This window comes from Peromyscus maniculatus, chromosome 16, assembly GCF_049852395.1.
Source record: "Peromyscus maniculatus bairdii isolate BWxNUB_F1_BW_parent chromosome 16, HU_Pman_BW_mat_3.1, whole genome shotgun sequence".
NCBI lineage: Eukaryota > Metazoa > Chordata > Mammalia > Rodentia > Cricetidae > Peromyscus > Peromyscus maniculatus.
Genome location: NC_134867.1, coordinates 62,987,095 through 62,998,349, shown reverse-complemented (window position 1 = coordinate 62,998,349; position 11,255 = coordinate 62,987,095). Strand labels below are relative to the sequence as shown.

At 42.1% G+C, this 11,255-nt stretch overlaps 1 long non-coding RNA gene across 1 annotated transcript; it reads right to left on the bottom strand.

The window, feature by feature from the left end:
* Positions 1-407: 407 nt before the first annotated feature.
* LOC121823286 (uncharacterized) lies at positions 408-5,473 on the bottom strand. Its single transcript, XR_006064699.2, has 5 exons — positions 5,208-5,473; positions 4,005-4,116; positions 2,048-2,081; positions 1,796-1,948; positions 408-935 (listed from the first exon to the last, which is right to left on the bottom strand). It is a non-coding gene; the product is annotated as an uncharacterized LOC121823286 (long non-coding RNA).
* Between the last annotated feature and the right edge of the window lie 5,782 nt (positions 5,474-11,255).

Genomic DNA, 11,255 nt, shown 5'->3' with positions numbered 1-11,255 from the left:
GGTCGTTTTGAACCACCATGTAAATGCTGCTGCGTACCAAAGTGGTCCTTTGCTAGAGCAGTGAGAGCTCTGCTAAACCTCTCATCTCTTCAATCCTTTATTTCTTAGTTGGCAAGAAGAACTGTACTCTCTGAACATTTTCAAGGGATGGGCCACACTCTAGGCAGTCCCACAGCCAAGTCGAACTTGCCTGTTACTTGAATTTATAGCTGACTTCTCAATCAAACACGTTTGCAAAAAGTTACCATTCAAGACACAGTAATGCAAAGACCATAGTAAACATCGTGGCAATGTTATGTAATAGTTATAGATTAATGAACAACATTAAATATCCAGGCCATTTATTCTCAGAAAGAGAGAAGAATTAATCACCAGGGCAGCCCTCCAGAACCACATTAATTCTGTGCTCGAGTGAATATATTTATTTGAATACATTTTTAAAAGGCCATACATCTTGCAAGCATAAGAAAAATTGAAGGAAACTTCCTGCCTTAGTTGATTTCACATTACGGTGAACTTCGCATAATTAGCTCACCGGAGACAAGGACTTCAAGAGATACAAATGACAAAGGCAGCGTTGGGTTTTCTTGAGGGTGACATGCTCTGTTAACTGTTGAAGGGACCTTGTACCACCTGAAGCCTCCTCCGTGGGTTCAGTATGCAAAATATTCTGAAACCGTAGCTCTTCCTTTTAGGAATGTGTGTTGGGTAAAGCATCCTGCAGTGGTTGCGTGTTGTTTCTTTGGCCAGTTAAACAAATGGAATTTGTACATTCTCATGTGTAATGGAGGACACAAATGGAGCCGTTTCACAGCCCGAGGAAGGTCAAGAAGAAGGCACTGGCTGAGTTTCATATTTAATACAACTCTGCCCTTCTGCAGGCAGCCGACCTGGCAGTGCATCCACAGAACCAAATTTGCTTGGTACCTAGAACCCTGCCAAAGATAAGTGCAGGCTGTCTTCCAAGTTGTGGCTTTAAGAAAATCCCATTATCTGATTATGCAACTAAGCAAAGCTAAACCCCGAGATTAGCATCGTATCAAAGATGGGAAATTGCAGGAGAGCTTAGCAGTGAAAACTATCAAGCAGGAAAACCTGCCTTTTCTGTTTTCCCGGGATACAAATTTCATTACCGAATGTCCTATAATTCTCTAATCTGAAGAGAGAATGTCAGTTATTCATATCATTTTGACAAAGCACTAAAATAATCTTTGAAATTGGAATGGCATGTGCCTTTAAAAGCCCACTGAGATGGTCCCTAAAAATAGTTTACCAAGCAACAGAATCGAATTGTTAGGGAATTGCTCTTCAATGCATTAGAGAGTCAATTCCTGTGGCACTTCAGCTAGCCAAAGTAATAAATATAAAATGGTAATTTTTTTCTCCATGAGCTGTTCTTGCAAGTCTCACGAGTTCATGCCACCCAGGAGTATTGTAACAGTGTGTGCTTGCAGGCACCAGGACTCAGAGGAGAGGCAGTGTGCTTCTGGTAGCTGGTTAAATGTACTCAAAAGAAGTTAGCAATTACAATTAATGCCTCTGATGCCTGCCACCACTGTGTCTATTTCCAGAGTCTAAGTGTCAATGGGGTGTTTCGAGTGCAAGATTTTAGATTCCAACAGCAAGAGTGGATGAACGCCCTCTCCTAACCAGCTGCAGTGCCTGGCTTCCCCTCCACACCTCCCCACCACAGCAGGGAAATGCTGACAGGAGGAGAATTCCTTGGTCAGTCTAATCCAGATAACAACCAGATCACCATCCGGGAGGAGGAGAAACAGCTAAAATTAAATCATACCTGGGAAAAGGCTCACCCGAGGAAAAGGATGAACTCAAACGCACAAAACTATCACCGGTTCCAGAGAAGATGTGTGAGACGTGATGTTGGGGCGGTTTCTGTTTTATTGGAAACTCCCAAGAGCTCTTCCTTATTGCACACACCTCCGACTAGCTGCTTCGTTCAGTAAAAGTGAAGGAGGGGGAGGAGGTGTTGATATTTCATACAACTGAAATTCTGGCTGCAGATGTAGCTCAGTGGTTGAGCACTCACCTGGCATGCAGGAGGTACTGCGTTTGATCCCAAACTTTGAAGAAAAAAAAAGTAAATTTGAATACAACCCAAACTGGGAACTTTGAGTGCTGTTACTGTCATCACGTTCCTAGCAATTTCTAATTTATTCTTTATTAAACTCCTATGAGCATGTTGCTAAGGTAGTACAGTGGTAAAGTACAGAACAGGTACCAACAGCCTTAGGAAGGTTCTCAAAAACATCCAGCTAGGAATATACTAATTCCCCTCCACCCACCCCCACCCCCGCCAGACCTGAGGACCGAACCCAGGGTTTACCCCTGAGCTAAATCCCCAACCCCGGAATAGACTAATTTAAACATAATTAACAGCAAACAAATGTGAGTCTTGTTTCCCCAGTTTTTATCTTGGGTACCCTTAAAGAATGCTATTCTGCTTATTCTCAAGAATTGGTGATGTCGTCGTCGGGAAGAATGGCTATCTAACAACCACAAAAGACAAAGGTGAAAACCTTTGACAGAATGGACTTTCTGAGACCGCACGGGAAGTTACATTTGCCACATTTACCAAGGAAAGGCAAAGCAGAGGTGCTGGTTGCAGCAGGAGTTAGGAACATATGTTTACTTAAGGCAGAGGGTGCAGAGGGGATGCATGCCAGAAACACACCAGTTGGTAAGGAGAATTCAGCTGAGAATCTTATTAAAGAGCTGCTAGACACCAGGACAGGACTAGCATACAGATTTACAAAGCTGAATGCTTCAGGGGCTCTCCCACTGGGGTGCCTGGAGGCTAGGTGATTCTAGATCCTGTAAAGCTGACAGTATCTGCAGTTTCGAGTGTCCCCTCTGTGTGTGGTGTGTGTGTGTGTGTGTGTGTGTGTGTGTGTGTGTGTGTGTGTGTGTGTGTGTGTATGCACACACGTGCGTGCGCGTTGGGAGGAGGTTATCTTAGAAACAACTCCAGTGGTTAGACAGGAACCTACCATATTATTTTCAGAGGCAAGCGGAAATTTGTGAAACATCTGTGAGTCAGGGGACCCCAAAGTCAGAACTGCAATTCACAAGAATCATGAGCTGTGTTATCATCAGAAAACTTAGTGTGAAAAGGTTGACACCTGCGAATCTATGCACCCTTGAGGGCTGATCTCGGGCAGAGGCCTTGATACATGGCCTCGGAATCTCAACTGCAAGGACATGGGAGAGTCAGAACAGCTGCCGAGTCTAAGACCAGTTGATAGGGGCAGCATTGATAACACCTTCTGACAAGAAATATGATCATCTGGAATAGACAGGGCTGGGGAGGAGGGAGGCAGTTCCCGAGTTTAAGAGAAAGCACTTTGAGTCTTTGATTGGATGGACGCATAGAGAGGTGGATGTATGGATGATGATGAATAGAGGGTGTAAAGTAGATAGATGGATAGATAGATGGATTGATGATGGACAGATGAATGATAATGAATGATGGGTTGATAGATGGATGATGGATGGATGGATGATGGATAACCTGATGGATGATGAGGAATGATGGATGTATAGGTGAGATTGAAATAATAATACCCTGTCTTCTAGTTTTCCAAAGTTATATTATAAACAAATACAATTAATCCAGTTTTGTAAAAGATTATGGAAACATTGAAATTTCAGATATGTAAACGACTTAGTGAAATCCTAATTGTTTTAAAATACACAGAATATTAGCAGGAATTTTTTTCATGTTGTCTTGAGCCCTTATAATAGCCAAGAGGTGCATAGCACCAATGTGACCAGTTTAGATGTTGTGATCTGAAGTCATTAGGATGTTGGCAGAGAGCATCAAGCTTTGCATATGAAGACCTAAGGTAAGGAGATCCTCTGAGTTATTAAATGTGGCCCACAGTTTAGTGGCAGGAAGTAGGGCTGAAGCATGCAGAGAAGCCACTCTATTAAGCCCTGCTTTAGAGACTGGGCTTCCTGTGGAAGGCAGGAGGGAGCTTACTCACTTACAGTAGATAACAGTCCTCCGTGACAGCAGGGGAGGCTGCATCCTCAAGCCTCCTGCCTGCAAGGCAGCAGCTGCTCGGTTATAATCGTCCTAGAGCCCCCTGCGGGAGTCTTTAGAGAGACACAGAAAATAAAGATGTGGACTCCAATCCCAGAGGCACAGAGATGGCAAAGGGCCCCAGGTGCTGCGGTTCGTCCATGGCCTTTGCCGGGTGTTTCTGCTGTCCCTGGCCAACAGCACTTTCTCTGTGACTGGACTAGTTACCCTTCTCTTGGCTGTGGATGCGGGGAGGCCCCTCCCACCCCACTCTGGTGGGTGACTCTGGCTTCATGGCTAGCCTAGATGATTCCAGCCTAAAACATGGTGTGGTTGCTTCCAGGAATGTCTCACAGGATACAAAATATTCTGGCTAGAATTGCTTCTCCCCTAGGAGGGGTACAATGAGGGATCATGAAGGTGCATGCTCCCAGAAGATCAGTGGTACTCAGTGTTTTAAAACGGGATGATTGTCCGCCATCACCGTTAAGTTCCTTTAATATCACTGCAGGCTTTGGGGGTAATAATGCATCTGTTACCTACAAGCATCGGGCTTCCCAGATTGGTTTTGGGAGGAATTCTGCCTCCCCTCTGCCCACTCTTGGTGGTCTTTTCTTGCTTTGGCAGGGAGGAGACAAAAGAATGGAACAACTGTTGCCTAATGACTTGTTTTTATTATCCAGCTTTATTATATGCTGCCGGACCATGGGGAATTGATTCACTAATCCATTTTGCCCTTTGAGCTGTGGGAGGGTGGGAAGAGCACCTGGAGAACAGTGGGGATTCAATAATACCACATTTAAAATTCTACTCCACAAATAGACTCTGATCATCTTCCAGGGCCTGGGCCCCACACATCTCCATTGTCCATGTCTCCAGTTCCCTGTCCACCCTTTCCTTTCATGGCCCGGCAGGAGTCCATATGCTTTATAGCTCACGGTTAGTTCACAGCTTTCACTAAGCTCTGCTGGTGGTGTCCCTTCCCGATTCTGTCACCCGGGTGCTCACAGATCTTCACCACCCCCTTCCTGGATGCCTCTTCTCACACCGACATGCTAATGCAAGTCTCAGCTCTCATCTGTGATGGCTTGAACCCGTGTGAAAGCTCTGCTTCCCTAGTGCCTCCAGCCTCCAAGGCCAAGCCTGTGGTGCAGCCCATACTGACCCAGGCAGAAGCAGCATGGCATCATCCTCACGACGTCTGCCATCATCGTCCCTCCTCAATGTCCACTTCACATTCTAATGCTTCTTTCTAGTAAGCTCTAGGATTTCCTGTCTTGCTTTAATCATGAGTTTGCTTGAGTCAATCATTTACCTGAACATCGGGATATTGCATAATAATTGACAGTGTTTGGAAATTCACAAGTACCTTCTTAGATACTGCTGCTTTTATTATCACTAACTATTATAAACCTTCTCCCCAGACTGTTCTGTTCTTAACAACCTTTTCATCTGTATGTTTCCAACGCCCCCCCCCACTTCTTATGCATTAATACAAGTGGCTAAAAGAAGGAGAAGTGGATTTCTATAGGTAGTTAGCAGTCTCTGTCTCATGGCAAATCCAGGGGGCGGTAGAGCCCAGAAGGGCCTGCTAGCCTTAACCGTGGGCTTTGTAAACCCTGCACCTTGACAAGATGGTCCTGTGAGCTGTCTCTCCGCAGCAGGCAAAAGGCATCCTCTATGGCTTTGTTTCTCTTCATTACACAGGATAGGAGATTAAAATATGTGAAGTGACTTGGAGAAACAGATGTGGGTAATATTTTTGGATAAAGACCGTCTCACATATTTTTTTTTAATGTTTCTTAACTTTTAACTGAAAATATTGATATAACAAAAAGCCATTTAAAATAACAGATTTGTGGGAGGAAATATGTGCAATCTCACAATATAAATAAATGCAGCTCATGAATAATTAAAATGTGCTTTTGCTTTTTGATTTTCATAGATTTGAATTTTCTGTTCTCTGAAAGAGTTACATTAGCATCATTAACATTCAGACGATTAGGAAAAGGTGTCTATGGGGTTCATTTACAATTCAAGTGAGTTTTTATCTTTACTGTGGAGGAAAATGTACTGACAGAAATTACCCCAAGTTCCAAGCTATGGTTTTTGATACATTTTTAAATACATCAAACTGAGCTGCCCTTATTCTAACTATGTTCTACACATTCACAGTGTTTATAGTGACAGTGTGTGTGGACATCTGTACTTTATATAATTAGCATGTAATGAACTTGGTGTTTTCATGAAATTGAAAGATAGGACCAGATTCTTTGTGCTCTTGTCTAAAATATGTGTGTCTGTTGTCTACTTGTAATCTAAGTTTCATTCTGTCCCCAGAGACCATCATGACTGTGTGCCCAGCTCCCCCCACCATAGGAAGCTAGCCTATCTATCCTGTCACTCACATTTATCAGGAAACACTTGGGCACCCTGGGGCTGCACTCTGCTCTTCAGGCTGTTGGGCCTGGGCTTTCTCAGGTCTTCTGGGCACTGATCTTATTCTTCTCATGTGAAGCTGGCTTCCAAGTGTCACTGTCCTCCATTCCAGCACAAATGAGCAAGCCCAAACTCCTGTCGTAGTGAAGCAGGCACGTTCCTCTGAGTGTTATGGTGTAGAGCTCCGAGGGCTTAAATCACAATTGAATCAACTTAAAATGTAAACAAAGCACTTGGGTCTGTAAGATTCTTAATCTTTTCTCTGCTGGCATGTTTCCTGGACTCCACTGTGTTCCTTAACTCTGTCTCTGCCTTTGCTCCCTGCCCCCTTTCTTCTTTTCTTTATTTTTCTACATGACAGCCAAGTCCCTGCATGGTTTTAAAACAAACATCTTCTATATGGTTTTGCAATGTTCAACCATTCATTCCCTCGTCTCAAATTTGAAACTCCATCCCCAACCAAAATGTAAAACAAAATAAAATGAGCCCACTGAATAAACTGAATAAAATAAAAATGATCATGTTCATTAGATAAATAAATAGCCAGAGTGGAAATAGCCGGAGAGCAGTAAGTGCCTTTGAGGCGGCCATGACTGCCTTGTCATGGGTTTGGAGGAGCGTGGAGATGGAGGGAGCCGTTCTCCCAGCTCCAGAGCTGCAGGGATATTTTGGCACGAACAGCTGCTTCTGCTTCTTCACTCATGACAGAGTTGAAGAAAGGGTGCCGGGCACTTCTTCCCTTGGCAGTGTTGATAGATTTCTGGTGCTTTGCCAGCGGCTCTCCCACAGGGCTCAAACACCAACAGGGAAGCTAGGGAGAGAGAGAGGCTAGGAAGTGAACAAGGGGAGACAGCCCGCAGACCCACAGACCGGTGGGCTCCACAGGGACTTAGAGGACTGAGAGAAGGCTCAGCAGGTCAAGTGCTTGTGGCTAAGCACAGAACCTGAGTCAAGATTGGCAGCACTCACAGAAAGAAGGGCCCCAGTGGGGGGCCAGTGAGTCAGCTGAAAGTGAGTTCTGGGTTCAGTGAGAGACCCTGCCTCAAAACAATAAAGGAGGCTCCACTGAGGAAGGTATCCTCACGTCAACCTCTGGACTTCATGTGTACATACACCCAAACACTGCACACGCATTGGCACACGCATGCATACTCACATGCACAGGCACACGCAGTGAAAAGCATAGCAGGAGAGGAAATATGACAGGAATTACGTCTGAGCAGACTCCCTCCACAATGATGCCCTTCCTCTAGCAACTCTCCACCTCCTAAAGGTCCCATATCCTCTTCAAACAGTGCCACCTACTGGGAGCCAAGGGTTCAGTGCCTGAGCCTATGGGGCCATTTCCCAATCAAACCATGAGAACCATGCTATTTTTCTGACAATCGTTGTATAGGATAATTTAAAACAGGTGTCAAGATTCCTCCAGCATTGTTCTTTCTGCTAAGGATTGCTTTTGTGCTTGTGAATTTTGGGTCTGTTTTCCCTAATTCTATTAAGCATAACATTGGGCATTGGAAGGAAATAGTACTCAGTATGTAGTGGCTTTGTTAATATATTCAGCTTCAAAATAAGGATATGGCTAATGGTGAACATGAAAGACTTTTCTGTCTAATGGTATCATCTATAATGTTTCCTTCTGTGTCTTAAAGCTCGCAGTGTGCACTAAACTGTGTTAGCCTTATTTCTAAGTCTCTGTTTACACAATCCCAAACATGCATAATGCTTTGATCACAGCCCTTACAACTCTTACTCACTCCTCCTCCCCTAAATCCCTTCTTTCCCCAAAAGTCACCCTTGTTTTTCCATGCCCTTTTTCCTGTGGCCTACTTCAGAGAGTGCCTGGCACCATTCCTTTCTAGTTTATAGAGTAGTTGTAGAAACAATAGAGTTAGTTCTTAAAATATCCAGTAGAGTATGGCAGACAATCATCCTAGTTCTGGGATTCTCATTCTAAGCACACTATTGTTGCTTCGCCCTCATCGATGGTTACAGATCTGGTTGTTTATATCTTCCTGATTTGATTTTGGTCACAATAACCAGGATGTTATCCATCTCTTTTAGGTTTTCCAGTTCTCTTGAAATATAAGTCTTCAAACATCTCCTAGTGTCTTTCTGGATTCATTGGTACATGTAAAAACTCATTTCTCATCTGTAATTTCATTAATATAGGTCTTGCAGGTTCACCTACTTTGGTTACCTTGGCAAAAGCTATGATGACTTTATCTTTTCAAAGAGCCAACTCTGTGCTGTTAACTCTTTGTATAATCAATTTAATTGCTATGCCATTAACTTCTGCCCTTTAGTTTATCTTTTTTTTTTGTATGCTGATTTTGGTTTTGTCTCATTATTGTTTTTCTCAGAAACTGAAATCTGTTATTAAGTTATTTATTATGCCTTACTAACTTTTAAAATTTTCATGTGTATGAGGATTTTGGTTGCATGTGCACTATCCGCATTTCCGTTGCCCACGGAGGGCCAGAAGAGGGCATCAGATCCCCTGAAATTCCAGTTAGATGGTTGTGATCTACCATGTGGGTGATACTAATTGAATCCAGGTCCTCTGGGAGAGTAGTTAGTGCTCTAAGCCACTGAGCTATCTCTGAAGCTCTAAGTTTTCCTCTTTTTTTTTTTTTATGTTTTCATACAAGTTCACACATCTAGGACCTCCCCTCTTAGAAGTGCCTTACTGTCTACCAAAGGCCCTGATAAGCTATGCTTCTAGTTTCATTTGATTTTATCACATTTTAGATTTACCTCTGACCCTTTCAATGTCCCACTGGAACCTCAAGAGTGTTCTGCTAAGTCTCCATATATTCAGGTAATGTCTGTAGCTTCTCTTGCTATTGATTAATACTTTAATTCCACTATGACATGGTAACATTCAAGAAAATGTTTTAATTCTTTTGTATTTGTTAAGACTTGCTTCACTGCCTAAAGTGGAACCTATTTCAGAAAAAGGTCCACGGGCTGCTGACAAGATTGTGCATTCCTTTGTTGCTGGTGGAATATTCTATAGGTGTCTGTAGAATATTTTATAGATGTCTCTTGAGTCCATGTGATCTATGACACAGTTAAATTCTGAAGTTTCCATATTGTTTCTGTGAAGATATGATGAGAATGATTTGAATCACACACTTTTGCTGTTTCCAGACCAGTGGTTTCACTTATTCACAGGAGTGCCACTTTAGGACAATGAGTAGATCGCCATTCATGTTCATTTATCTAAAACAATCTCAGTTTCCTTGCTGAACTTTCCATCCATGTTTTCACTTTTCCTGTCTGTAATGCAGACTTTCTATCCCATGTACTGGAGTGATTTCTTACCTCACTCATCTGCTCATTTGTTTCCTCTGTGAAATCATTCTTCATTTAGAAGTACACTTTGGGCATTCTTTGTTTAGGCTTTCAACCATTTTAATGTTTCTGGATTTGGTCATGGAGAATTTCTGATCTCTTAAGGGTGCTTCATTGCCTTGTTTCTTCATGTCTCTGCTGTTATTTGTGTGTCTGCTGGTTTGTTTAACCTTTCTGGTTTCATTTAGGGACCTTAGCAGCCTACTTTTGAGTTCTCTGTTATCACTGGTGGAGAAAATGAGCTACTGGAAAATTAACCAAACCGAATCAATCTAAAGACATTAAAAAATGTGTTTGCTAATATGGAGACCGAAGCATATTTCCAAGCCACACTAAAGGTTAGTTGTCAGAAATCAACAGCAACTATAAAGCCTAAGACAGCATCACAACTTAGTGAAAACAGGGGAAATTGCCTGCCATCACCTTCATAAATGCTGTGTACATACATTCCTTCACCCCTTTGGATGCACTTACAGTTCACTTAGTGAGTTTTTTTATTTATGTATATATATATTCATTTATTTTTAAAGATGTATTTTAATGGGGTGTGTGTGTATGTGTGTGTGTGAGGGGGGGTGTTTACCATGTGTTTGCTGGTACCTTTGAGGGCCACAAGAGGGCATCAGATTCCATGGAGCTAGAGTTATAGGCCCTTGTGAGTCACTTGACATGGGTTCTGAAACCAAAATTGGGTCCTTTGGAAAAGCAGTTTTTGATCTTAACCACTGAGCCGGTTTTAATTTTATGTAAAACACGTAAGTGGTTTTATTTACCTCTTCTGCTTCAGGTTGCTCTATTTCTGCCACTATAGATTAATGTTTTTTTTTTTTCTGACCATTTTTGGGAAATGTCTGCTATATTTTTAACAATGTGTCTTGTTCTTGTACTCTTCTGGAATCCAAGTTGTACCTATAATGAGGTATGGATATTATGTTGCAAATCTGTAGCTCTGCTAGTTTCCCTCCATCTATATTTTTTAGCCAGCCATTCATCCAATCATTGTCCTTACAGCTTTTGAATGTTGAGCTTCTAACTTTGCCATTTGATTCTTTTGAAAATTTCCATGTGCCTAATGATAGTTCTATTTACTCTCTAAAATTATATCTCCTTTTAATTATTTGAAGTATGCAATGGTTATTTTATAGTTTTTACCTAGTAAGGATAACATTGAGGTAATATAGTTACTTTTTAACTTGTTTTCTGGTATCCTTCAGCAAGAATATATCAGTATGTGTGTATATAGAAGATAGGCAGTATATACTATACATACCATACCATATGGTATTACATTTACATATTATTAACCATGAGTTATACATATATTAAGCATGAATAATGTATAAGGTAGAATGCATTATATTTAGTAGGCAGCTGAGTGCTTATTGGTCACTTTGAAAGCCATCCTTCTACCTACTAT